General features: G+C 42.8%; 1 long non-coding RNA gene across 1 annotated transcript; it reads right to left on the bottom strand.

Moving 5' to 3' along the window:
• Positions 1 to 466: 466 nt before the first annotated feature.
• LOC123373693 lies at positions 467 to 7,243 on the bottom strand. The gene is made up of 3 exons (XR_006580832.1): positions 7,196 to 7,243; positions 3,302 to 3,342; positions 467 to 552 (listed from the first exon to the last, which is right to left on the bottom strand). It is a non-coding gene; the product is annotated as an uncharacterized LOC123373693 (long non-coding RNA).
• Positions 7,244 to 13,845: the final 6,602 nt, after the last annotated feature.

Consider the following 13,845-nt stretch of genomic DNA (forward strand, 5'->3'; position numbering starts at 1 on the left):
AAAAACATTTTCATTACGTCTTTTTCTTGAAATAACTTGACATTTTTTTCACTTGTGATGTTTTTGTCCACATGCCATTAATGCTGTGGGACCTTCATAAAGAATTGTTAGCTATGGCAATAGCCATTCATTGTTAAATATTGCTATGCTTTGAACATAAGCTTATATGAATAATAGGCATTTTTCTCATTTATTTCTTGCAGCTTTTTGTAAAGATACTTGTGCTTTTTCTATCTACATTTATCTATGTGTTACTAATACACTTGACACTGTAGTATCTAGACAGTTATTTTTCTCTAATCTATATTTTCATCATATCAAAAATGCACAAATACAAGGTCCAATAATGGGATTCAGTTATTAACATAGAATCTTTCAATGATTTGAACATTCTCCATTTGCTGATACAGCGTGTCATAGCTGATTGTTGTCAGGTAAAGAAAAACGAGAGAAAACACTTAATTTTGTTGGTTTTTTGAAGTAGGACTTGTTCTTTTCACCTCTGCAGTACTCATAGTGAGTTCAGCTCCATAGGAAGTAGAGGAGGGATTCCTGTGGATTTCAGGTTATTGTTATTTTAACACCCAAAGAAAATCTCATACCTGGTTTGGCAAAACTTGATGAAAAAACAAAAATATAAAAATGAAATGTTAATACTCAAAGCTACAAAGTGCGACATACTAAAGGAGCTAACAAGTGAACTAACCTGGCTACAGCATGGCCGAGAGATAGGAAGGAAAACTGATGCCGAAAAGGAACCAGTGTTCGAAATGGAATTTGCTTTGTTATTGAGCATGTGTGCACATATGTATCAAAATGGTGCACTCGTGTATGAGTGTATGTGAATGAACATATTGTCTGAGCACGTGGGGATGTGTGGGAAAGTTTTGACACCTCACCATAGAAAGCAAATGGAAAAACATGAATCTGATAAAATGGATCAGAATGGTATTGGCTTTGTCTGGTTAGGGAAATTCTTCTGGGAGCAAACTGCCTTGCACGCAGCACCCCTTGCAAGCTCACTAGAACAAAGCATGAAGGAGGAAGGCTTGGAATCCTGACACATCCACTACTGTACCCACCTTGACACCTCAATTTCTTGAGCACAAACCAATCCTTTCAGTAACAGGTGAGCTGCTTCATCCATAGGCTGAAAGCTGGGCAGGCTTGAAACCCCAGGGCAGGGGAAGGAGCATTGCCTTTCCACCCACATTTTAGTGTCTAGTGATGCTCTTTCTGTAGCCCCAATCGGCAGTGGCATGGCAGAGAGGTTGGGCTTCCAATGGCTCATATTACCCTTACTGACAATTTCAGAGGCAGGCTCAATGACACAAGAGGTTTCAGAACAGCTGCTGAATTTAAAAAAGGCAGACGGGGTAGGGGTAAGTGTTGGGGAAGAGGATAGGGTCTCTGAGTGCTACTTAGAGGTAATATGAGACAGGACTAAGCAACAGATATAAAAGAATAGAGTGTAAGGGAGAAAAGAAAAAGAATAATTGAAAAATAAGTAGGAAAATGGGAGAGGAAATAGAAATTTAAAAGGAGAATTAGAAATACAAGGGAAGGTTTGCTCTGAATATACGAGGGGGTAGCTTTTCAGTTGGTACCAGCCTGCTCTCATTTTGTGGATAGTAATTCTGTATGTACAGTTATTTGCATGTGTAATTTTTGCTCTGCATGTGCAAAACTGCACATGCAGAACTAGAGGCCATAGATAACTGAGGTTTGGTGCTAGAAGAGCACTGGAGCTCAGTTTGACTAATAAACCAATAATATATATATATATTCTTTGTGCAAAGTCAGATCCCCTAGAATGACCCACTTTTTCCTTTCTGGAATAGTTGCAACTTTCAAAAAAAGATGAGAAACCATATCCTCAGGTGGTTATTTGTTACTACCCAGAGGATCAGTAGTTAAGAAGCAGGGCCCCATTGTGCTAGGCACTGTACAAGTGTAACCCATTGGTCAGTATGTTACACATTCCCATCTGTGCCCTGAATACTTTACAATCTAAAGAGACAGACAGAATTAAGAATGGAAGAAAGACATGGAGAAATGAAGTCACTTTCCTAAGAGCCACAAATAGAACAAAGGTCTTGTGAATCCCAGGCTATGTCTACACTACTTACTTCTACCAGCATAGCCACGTAGATTGGGGTGTGAAAAGGTTGGATCCCTGTCCTACATAGCAATACCATCAGAAATCCCTACTGTAGGTGCAGTTATACTGGCAAAGCTGTTCTCTGTATATGGTTTTGCTCGGGGTGTGTGGTTTTACTAGACAGCAGAAGCCTGGCTTTACTGGTATAGCAGTGTGCACGCTAAGAGAACTTTGCTGATGTAGTACACTGGTATTCCTGTGAGGGTAAAAGGCTTAGTGTAGGCATGGCTCCAGCCCAATGACCTATCCACTTGCCCAGGTTGCTTGTCCTAGGAAGTCAGTTATTATGCTAATTAGTCAGGTGTTATGCTAATTTACACCAAATATTTCCAGATGGGAAAATACTATAAGAACAAAAGAAAACACCAGCCAACCTCCCCAAAAGTTCTCCACTTTGTATATGTCCCCCGACAACAATAGAGCACTTCAGAAACCCTTTAAGAAACCACTCAGCAAATATTAATCTAAACCAGGGGTGGCCAACCTGTGGCTCCGGAGCCACATGCGGCTCTTCAGAGGTTAATATGCGGCTCCTTGTATAGGCACCGACTCCGTGGCTGGAGCTACAGCACCAACTTTCCAGTGTGTCAGGGGGTGCTCACTACTCAACCCCTAATTCTGCCCCAGGCCCTGCCCCCACTCCACTCCTTCCTCCAAGGGCCCCGCCTCTTCCCCTGAGTCTGCTGTGCCCTTGCTTCCCCCGCCCAGCCCCACGCCTCCTGCACACCACAAAACAGCTGATTGTGGCGGGCGGGAGGCACAGGGATGGAGGGTTAGGTGCTGATCAGCGGTGCTGCTGGTGGGTGGTAGACACTGGGGACGGGGGCGGGGAGCTGACGGGGGGTTGCTGACGTGTTACTGTGGCTCTTTGGCAATGCACATTGGTAAATTCTGGCTCCTTCTCAGGTGCAGGTTGGCCGCCCCTGATCTAAACCTATCAGCAAATAATAATGTCTTCTTTCTGTGCAGGATTCAAGAGTTTCAGTCTTTTAAGCTTTTTGTTGTGGTGGTAAAGAAACAGAAAGGGGCCTCAGAGAATTAAAAAAACCTGCACATCTTTAGCTCAACCCCATACTTCACTAGCCTAAGAGCTTTTTGCCATTGTGAATTTTATTTTTAAATAAAAAGCCAAATTCTGACCTTGGATGGAAACCTGGAACTCCCACTGAAGTCAATGAGACCTATGTGTAATGAAGACAAAAGTTAACAAAGTTTTCAGTTGAAAATGGTATTCTCCTGCTGGCATCTACCATCTTACAGGGAAATAACTTTACTCGGAAGAGTGATATTTTCAGAGCTGCCTCACTAACTTGGACATTCATCTCCTCTTCATTTTAAATGAGAATTGGGCATCCAAATTCCTTAACAAGCTTTGCAAATCTCTGCTGCATCGCTTCATTTAAAGTGACACATTGGCTAGTTTTAGGCCAAACATTTAGATTTCTGTAAAATCAAAAACTATTCTCCAAACCTAATATTATTAGGAGTTACAAAATGAATGCAATTAAAATAGAGATTTTTTTCTTAAAGGGAAAAAGGTCTTTTTTATTACACAGGTCAGAAATATTTAAAGGGACACTGTCAAATAAAAAATAGTATCATTTCCTGCTAACATTAAAGCAGGCTGGAAAGTGAGATACAGTCTCTTCACACTGGGGTTATTATTCATTGCTACTTTTCACAGGTTATGTCACTTTTCAGCAAGCTGGCCACAACCCACAGGATGCTCTGAAACAAATCTATTTCCCAGTTCGTTCACAGTGAGACGCTCCTCTCTCCCTCTGAACTCACATGGAAAATCTTGACCTTCATTTTAGCAGGGGGCTTTCACAAGAAAACTAAAACCTGGAGACTTTACATCTCCTTGTTTATTTGCATTGCCATTCTAATCTATCACTTCTGCCCCATCGTGGTGCTGCAGCCCGAGCAAACAGCAGAGACAGGTCAGTAGTGTCACACTGAGGGGGCCGATGTTTGAGAGGGCACCTGCTCCTCCCCAGTGTGGGTCAGCACTTCAAACTGCATGACATGACCTGAAAGGTGAACCACTTAACCTTTGGACTTGGCAAAAACAGTCTGAGATTGGGTTAATCCAATGCGCCAAGTTTACAAAATAGACTGGACTTATACTATGACCCCAATTCTCTGCCTCCTTGAGTTTCCCTGATGCCCCTCATACTGTGCTAAATGGAGTCTCTTGTGGATCCCTGATTATCAGTGCTGGCCCTCACCCGGTTGTAAGTTAGAGCAGCCTTTGGGCTGCCTCAACCTACATCAGCTGGCAATGATTCCTGAGAGGCTGGACACCAGCTGGAAATAGTTGGAGTGCAGCTTGCTCCAGCCACTCCTCCTCCTTGGCTCTTCACACTCCCAACATGTTCAACCTTCCCTAGCCCAGGGCTGCTACTGGCTGCAGTCAGAGACAGGCTACCAGACCTCATGGAACAATGGTCTGATCTGGTGCAGCAATTCCTATGTTCCTGTGCATTCTGACCCTTTATCAACACCCGTCTTTTTACCTGATAACAGCCCCCGCCCCCATTAAAGCCAGCCACCAGGCTGCCATAAAATGATAATCTTTGGCCTTACCAAATTCTCACTTACTGTACTGCAAGTGCAGATATACAGGCCACCTCCCACCCATTACATATAGGACACTGACCCAAAAGTAGTTCCTCCTTAACTTCAACCACCCACACATTGACAGGAAGAATGACAGACATCTCTTTTCTTATCCTGAATACTTTCCAGAAGAGATTTTAAATCCACCGTATTGCTATGAGCTCAGAAGTTCTATGTGAATAGTGGCTGTAGTACCCTACAATACCTTTTGAATATGATGTAGATAGTCAACAATAAGAGATTATTCAGTCATCTGCCTCTTGATAGTACCCAGAAACCACATGTGATGGGGCACCTGCCTCACACTGGCCTGTAAAGGGTTAATGCAGCCCTAGGGAGGCTGTGCAGAAAGTAGCCAAGAGGAGACAGGCTGTGAGAAGCAGCCAACCAGGGCCTCATAGGCCCATATAAGAAGAACTGCAGAGCAGAGCAGCTTCAAAGTTGTTCCCTGGAGCTCGAGGAGGGGAAACGGGCTGCCTCACAGAAGGAAGAATGTTAAGACCTTGGACAAAGCAGTGCTGGGCAGGATCAGGGGAGTGAGGGCGAGCGCCTGTCTGGCTGGTGCTAAGACTGGCATGCTGAGGCCCTGAGGTAAAGGGTGAAGAAAGCGCTAGGGCTGCGGGGAAGTGGTCTAGGGAAAGGTACTGAGAGGTTGGAGGGGATGCAGCACATGGCTGCCATCTATAGGGTCCCTGGGCTGGGATCCAGAGTAGTGGGCGGGCCAGGGTCCCCTCCTCACCCCCACTTAAGAACATAAGAACGGCCATATTGGGTCAGACCAAAGGTCCATCTAGCCTAGTATCCTGTCTGCCGACAGTGGCCAGTGCCAGGTGCCCCAGAGGGAATGAACAGAACAGGTAATCATCCAACCATCCTGTCGTCATACCCAGCTTCTGGCAAACAGAGACTAGGGACACCATCCCTGCCCATCCTGACTAATAGCCACTGATGGACCTATTCTCCATGAACTTATCTAGTTCTTTTTTGAACCCTGTTATAGTCTTGGCCTTTACAACATCCTCTGGCAAAGAGCTCCACAGGTTGACTGTGTGTTGTGTGAAGGAATACTTCCTTTCGATTGTTTTAAACCTGCTGCCTATTAATTTCATTCAATGACCCATAGTTTTTGTGTTATGAGAAGGAGTAAATAGCACTTCCTTATTTATTTTCATGACATCAGTCATGATTTTATAGACCTCACTCATATCCCCCATTAGTCGTCTCTTTTCCAAGCCGAAAAGTTCCAGTCTTGTTAATCTCTCCTCATACGGAAGCTGTTCCATACCCCTAATCATTTTTGTTGCCCTTTCCCAAACTCTTTCCAATTCTAATATACTGAGGAAGTGGCTGGACTGTCAGATTGCAGTACATTCCCCTGGAAGCGGGGAGCACAGAGTCTGGCACAGCCAGAGAGCTGTGGAGGACGTTATGGTCCTTGGAATGATATGGGTCCAAGAGCAGAAGGGATGGCAGTGAGACATCACCAGAAGAAGGTGCACTGGCTATCAGAGCTAATCCCTGGGACAGCCAGTAGGAGGTGCCACAGTAGTGAGTCACACTTGGTCACACCACACTATAAAATAGCTTTAGTTATTATATACGTCTTAAATTCTATGCACACCTACTATATGGTACTCTATAAAAAACAACAAATAATCCTGTACACCTGCAAGTAAATCCCAGATATATACAGGATCAGAGTTAAGGTTATTTCTGGACACTTAACTAAATGATTATTTTGTACCTAAAATATTCTAGGAAGGTTTTTTACCCACCTTAAGTAATTAGTTAATTGCACCTTTAACTATTCTTTGTAAAGTTTATTTTTGGTCAGGACCATGCTTCTTTCATTTTGATCAAAAGTATTCTTTAAAAAAAAAAGCCACCTCAATGCGCTGGTTCACGCAGCGCTATAAAATTTCATAAGTCGAAAAGGTTTCTTGACATTTATAAATTGCTGATTGCTTTTTAAACTGTGTTTTAAATAATGGAATGGGACTTAGGGGTCCCTTCCTGCTGGCATCAGATTTACTTCTGGAAAGTCACATAATCTGCAGTTCCTGGCAGTACAGGGGGCTCATTGTCGCAGATAATAAATACATTTCCACCATCCAGCATTGATACTGAGTGAACAATAGGAGAAACCCCTCAGTGTTAAGCAATTTAATTTTTTTTTAACCAACAGTTACATTAGTAGTAAAGTTGAATGGAAACTGGTTTATGATCTTTGAATAACTTCTCCATGAGGCTTACAATAATTAGCCAGCATCTGTGGGAACTAACGTTAACAGAAGCTGGAGCGAAGAGCTCCATTAAAAATGTTCAGCCTGAAGTGGGATAGCTCTGCAGTTTGAAAGTTTGGCTCAAGTACCCCAGAATTTATTGTTGGATTATTGACTGGCTTTGGTTTACCTCTTGCCACACTTCTTCCCTTGGTTACTTCTCCGATTCCCATGATTGGCCTAATAATGAAAAGCTGGAGAGGCACCAGTGGGTGAGCTAGAGGAAAAGAAAGAAAGAAAAGGCTTGAGGTGGTAGTAATTTACGTGAGTCCATCCCTTTTCCTGATTGTAATGTTCATTCTCAGGCTGACAGAACTGTAACTGTTAGGACCTCACTCTGAATGCCCCCTGCAAGGTGCTGAGTGACCTCAACTCCCGCTGACGTTGAAAGCACTCAACACTGTGGTCAGCAGAACTCTGAATAACTGCAGAGTTACTTGGGATTGAAAATGGGAAACATACACTTACATGAACTTCCTTTATTTCCACGCTTACCGAAGAGATTTTTGGACTTTAGGACTTTCCATAGGCACTCAGTCTGATTTGGCCTGTCCAACAAAGAACTGGTAATCTCCCCAATATCTTTCCAACCAACCCATCCAGTGTGCAAAGAGGGGAGGGCATATGTGCAAATCAATATGATTAAAGGACAGAACGGTTTTCAAAACATCACATAGGCTAGGAGCAAGAGAAGATGTTGCTAAGTGAGGGGGATTATTCACTCTGTAGTTGCTTCTGCAGAGCACTGTCAAGTCAAAATGATGAATTAGTCATCACATCATCAGGCTGTCACTGGAGCAGGACAGCTTTAAAAATCAAGGGCCGGATCTTCGACTGATGTAAGTCAACATACAGTTTATAACATCTGGGAAGTCCTGTACATCAAAGGAGCTTACAGTTGTCCTGCTAGGGCAGCTGGCTAGCTGCTTTGCACTACATGAGCAGTCTTCAAAGCAATTTTTAGCACCTTAGGGTGAGGTGGGCTCTGAGGCTCCTTGCAGTGTAGCGCAGCCTGAGACTTGCCTTTTTGATTAAGCTTTTGCTTGACTGTGGAGAGTTATCTGTTTATTTCTGGGTTGGAGCTGGATGCTGCCCATTGCGGGCAGGCTAGCTTAATACAGCCTTGCATTTACTCTATGTAATATACACGTTGTGGGTAAAAGGTAGGTGAAATATACAAAGACACTCTATCTAAAAGGATCTGGCCAGTGTAGTTAGAGCCATAGGGACCTCCCCATTATTTTCTCATGTCACTGCTCTGACCATTGCATACCTGTAACTGAAGCTCTCTCCTCCTAGCCTGCACAGTTCACCAGTGCCACTACTTATCCAGCTGGAGGGGTTGCTTTTGGGTGATAAAACATGATGCCTTCTCCCTCTTGGGCTGAATGTGCTCATCTCCAGCATCCCCAGACCCTTCTTGACCCGGAAGTGAGGGACCAGCTGTAGGAACCAACTGAACCCACACTTCCTCTGTAACCGTGCAGAGTATTGACTGATAAATCATTAGGATGGCCCAGGAGCCAGAACAAAATTTGTGGAAAAAACATTCCTGTACTATATTTGACAGAATTATAGTGTCTCTTGGATTACAAGTGGAAGCCATAAACTGTCTTCCAAAGCCAGTGAAGGAATTTCTCATCTGAGAAGTTTCTTAGACAGAAGATTCTATGATATGATAATCCTGCTAAGCAACACAGTTTCTCCTGAACCACAGGGAGCTCCAGTTGCAGTGCATGAAGTGCAGGAGGTTTTATAGTGGAAGATGATAGTTGATTAATAGATTATAATTCCCATACCGAAAAAACAAATGGTTACAGGATAAAGAGGAGACTCCTACAGTGTAATCCTGATCAATAAACCCTGGTTCAATAATTGATGAATTAGGTTCAGATTCAAGAGAGAAAAATCAAACTTAACAGAGGAATTTAGGACTGAGCTATAGAGTTTTCTGCTGTATTTTTTTGTCCAAATCAGAGAATTAATAAGATCAATAGCCCGGTCTCCTTTCCAAACCCAAGGCCAGTGGTAGAGAATCATGCTCCAGGTTGAAGAACAACCAATAACGCTTATTTAAGTCTTAAAAGAAAAACCCCTTTACATTTATGGTTTAATAGTGCTGTTTTGACAGCTCGGTAGTGTTTATCCACGGAAAAGGATCACAGAATTGTAAGCGTTCCTATAGGTCCCCATCAAGGTCAGCTCCAAGCAGGTTCTCAATCCCTCAGTGGAAGCAAGTTCCTCCTTTGAGGAAGGAGTTAGGATGGAAGGAGCTGTCACTTTTCTACAGAGCCCCAAACCAGCAACAAGTGTGTCTGCTTGCCTTGGCCGAGAACCTTAACTGTCCCCAGTGCTCAACAGCTTTATGCCTCTTCTGCAGATCCTCAGAAACCCTTGGTCTCTACTCATGCCCCCATAATGGCATCTTGGGTGAGTCAAGGAGCTTCTTCCTCAGCACTGGACTAGGATGGGATTAGTGATGTTCAGATGACGTCTGTCACAAACATAATCAGACCAACAACCAGAGCCTCAGCAGGCAGCCAAGGAGTTATATGTGGGATGTATCAGTCTTAAACAGCAGGGCCAAATTTTCATAACCATATATGCAAACCCAGCTTTATTCCCTCAATAACTCACACTTACTATATTAAAGCACTATCACTGGAGCATACTGCTAATAGAAGTTGCATCCTCACAGCCCATTCGTTCAAAATTGCATATGCAAAAATAATACCTTTGAAAGCCTGGCCCTATAAGAGAAATTTTATTTTTTGTTAAAATATCATAATTTGGGGTTTAATAGACCTAAAATTTTAATTTTTTAAATGTTTTTGGAGGGGGAGGGGAACTGAAAATAGTGCTGCTTATACTTGAAATGATGATGCAAAAACAAACTTCAGCTGTAGTATCTGTGTTGAAATAGTCATTAAAAAGCCCTTTCTTATATTAATTTCTTCTATTAGAATAGAATATCAGGGTTGGAAGGGACCTCAGGAGGTCATCTAGTCCAACCCCCTGCTCAAAGCAGGACCAATCTCCAACTAAATCATTCTAGTCAGGGCTTCATCAAGCCTGACCTTAAAAACCTTGAAGGAAGGAGATTCCACCACCTCCCTAGGTAATCCATTCTAGTGCTTCACCACCCTCCTAGTGAAAAAGATTTCCTAATATCCAATGTAAACCTCCCCCACTGCAACTTGAGACCGTCACTCCTTGTCCTGTCATCTGGTACCACTGAAAACAGCCTAGCTCCATCCTCTTTGGAACCCCCTTTCAGGTAGTTGAAAGCAGCTATCAAATCCCCCCTCATTCTTCTCTTCAGCAGACTAAACAATCCCAGTTCCCTCAGCCTCTCCTCATAAGTCATGTGCTCCAGCCCCCAATCATTTTTGTTGCCCTCTGCTGGACTCTTTCCAGTTTTTCCACATCCTTCTTGTAGTATGGGGCCCAAAACTGGACACAGTACTCCAGATGAGGCTTCACCAATGCTGAATAGAGGGGAATGATCACGTCCCTCAATCTGCTGGCAATGCCCCCAAATGCCCAAAATGCCGTTAGCCTTCTTGGCAACAAGGGCACACTGTTGACTCATATCCAGCTTCTCGCCCACTGTAACCCCTAGGTCCTTTTCTGCAGAACTGCTGCCTAGCCACTTGGTCCCTAGTCTGTAGCAGTGCATGGGATTCTTCCTTCTTAAGTGCAGGACTCTCCACTTGTCCTTGTTGAACCTCATCAGATTTCTTTTGGCCCAATTCTCTAATTTGTCTAGGTCCCTCTGTATCCTATCCTTACCCTCCAGCATATCTACCACTCCTCCCAGCTTAGTGTCATCTGCAAACTTGCTGAGGGTGCAGTCCACGCCATCCTCCAGATCATTAATGAAGGTATTGAACAAAACTGACCCCAAGATCAACCCTTGGGGCACTCTGCTTGATACCAGCTGCCAACTAGACATGGAGCCATTGATCACTACCTGTTGAGCCCAACGATCTAGCCAGCTTTCTATTTACCTTATAGTCCATTCATCCAGCCCATACTTCATTAACTTGCCGGCAACATTCTATTCTATTAACTCTGGCTGACATTCCCACACTACTCTTTTCAACAGAAACAAAGTGTTTCTACCTGGAACCAATTGGATGGATTTTGTTCTGTGTGAGTTAGACTCAGATTTTAATCTGACCTCCGGCACAATGCAGGCCAGAAAACCTCACCCACCCACTCCTGTAATAGACCAATAACCTCTGTCTGAGCTACTGAAGTCCTCAAATCATGATTTAAAGATTTCAAATTATAAGGAATCCACCATTTACTCTAATTTAAACCTGCAAGTGACCCATGCCCCATGCTGCAGAGGAAGGCAACCCCCCACGCCCAGGGTCCCTGCCAATCTGACCCTGGGGAAAATTCCTTCCTGACCCAAAATATGGCAGTCAGTTGAATCCTGAGTATGTCAGCAAGACCCAACAGCCAGACACCAGGAAAGTATTTTCTGTCATAACTCAGAACCCTCCCCATCTAGTGTCCCATCTCTGGTTGTTGGGGATATTTGGTACTAGCAGTCACAGATGGGCCACATGCCATTGTAGGCAGTATCATCATACCATCCCCTCCATAAACTTATCAAGCTCTTAAAGCCGGTTAGGTTTTTTGCCCCCACTGCTCCCCTTGGAAGGCTGTTCCAGAACTTCACTCCTCTGATGCTTAGAAACTTTCATCTAATTTCAATCCTCAACTTGTTGATGGCCAGTTTATAGCCATTTGTTCTTGTGTCAAGATTGGCACTTAAATAACTCGTCTCCCTGCCTGGTATTTATTCCTCTAGTGTATTTATAGAAAGCAATCATATCTCCCCTCAGCTTTCGTTTGATTAGGCTAAACAAGCCAAGTTCTTTGAGTCTCCTCTCATAAGGTAGGTTTTCCATTCCTCCGATCAACCAAGAAGCCTTTCTCTGTACTTATTCCTGTTTGACATTGTTTCATCTTTCTTAATAATGGGAGACCAGAACTGCACACGGGTATTTCAGATGAGGTCTCACCAGTACCTTTTATAAAGGTACTAACACTTCCCTGTCTCTACTGGAAATACCTTGCCTTATGCATCCTAGGATCTCATTAGCCTTTTTCACAGCTGCATAACACTGACAGCTCATGAACATCCTATGATTAACCAATACACCCAGGTCTTTCTCCTCTGTCATTTCCAACTGATAAGTCCCCATCTTATAGCAAAAATTCTTGTTGTTAGTCCCAAATTGCCTGACCTTGCACTTTACACTATTAAATTTCATCCCATTTCCATTACTCCAGTTTTTAAGGTCATCTAGATCTTCTTGTATGATATTCCAGTCCTCCTCCATGTTGACAATACCTTCCAATTTTGTGTCATCCTCAAATTTTATTAGCACACACTCACTTTTTGTGTCAAGGTTATTAATCAAAATGATAAATAATACTGGTCCCAAGACCAATTGCTGAGTAACTCCACTAATAACCTACCTTCAGCCTGACAGTTCACCTTTCAGTACGACCCGTTGTAGTCTCCCCTTTAACCAGTTCCTTATTATCCACCTTTCAATTCTCATATTAATCCTCATCTTCTCCAATTTAACTAATAACTTCCCATGTGGAACTGTATTAAGTGCCTTACTGAAATCCAGGTAGATTAGATCTACTACATTTCTTTTGTCTAGACAATCAGTTATCTCCTCAAAGAAAGAGATCAGGTTGGTCTGGTATAGTATAACTTTTGTAAAACCATGTTGTATTTTATCCCAATTACTGTTTACCTCTATGTCCTTAACTACTTTCTCTTTCAAAATTTGTTCCAAGGCCTTGCAAACAATTGAGGTTAAACTAACAGGCCAGTAGTTTCCTGGATCACGTTCCCCCCCTTTCTTAAAAATAGGTACTATATTAGCAATCCTCTAGTGATAGGGTACAACCCCTGAATCTACAGATTCATTCAAATCCTTGCTATTGGGCTTGCAATTTCATGTGCCAGTTCCTTTAATATTCTTGGATGGAGATTATCTGGGCCACCTAGTTTAGTCCCATTAAACTGTTTGAGTTAGACTTTCACCTCGGAGGTGGTAATTTCTACTTTCATACCCTCATTTCTATTAGCCACCCTGCCACTACCCCTCAGCGCCTCATTACGCTTACTAGAAACTAAGGCAAAGTATTTGTTTAGGTATTGGGCCATGCCTAGATCATCTTTAATTTCCACCCCATTCTTAATACTTAGTGGTCTCACTTCTTTCCTTGTTTTCTTTTTATTTATATGGCTATAGAACCTTTTACTAATGGTTTTAATTTCCCTTGCAAGGGCCAAACTCTGCTTGGCTTTTGGCAGTTCTCACTTTTCCCCTACACTTTCTGACCTCCAAGAGGCAGCTTTCCTTGCTGATCCATCCCTAATTCAGAGAATTGTAAAGAGACTGACAAACTGACTGCCTTTTTCTGACAGCAAATATCCGAAGTTTGAATAGCTTACACTTGGTCAGACTAGAAATCTAAGGAGGAATCTCCCACACAGAAATCTCTACCCTGTGACCATATGGAGATATTTCAACAAGTCTCTGAAGAGTAGGAAACCTGTATTGTTAATCTTGAAAGAGGATGCAAATTTTTATTACCATGATTAATATTGAAACATGGCTTTTAATTCCAAAAGAAAAACATACACTGAAAATCAAAATCTCTCTTTAAAGTTTCTCAGAATCCTAGCAACTGAGGCTAATAAAGCTCAGGTTATGAAGTGCCAAGGAGCTTGAAACA

The sequence above is a fragment of the Mauremys mutica genome, chromosome 7 (assembly GCF_020497125.1).
Source record: "Mauremys mutica isolate MM-2020 ecotype Southern chromosome 7, ASM2049712v1, whole genome shotgun sequence".
Classification (NCBI taxonomy): Eukaryota; Metazoa; Chordata; order Testudines; family Geoemydidae; genus Mauremys; species Mauremys mutica.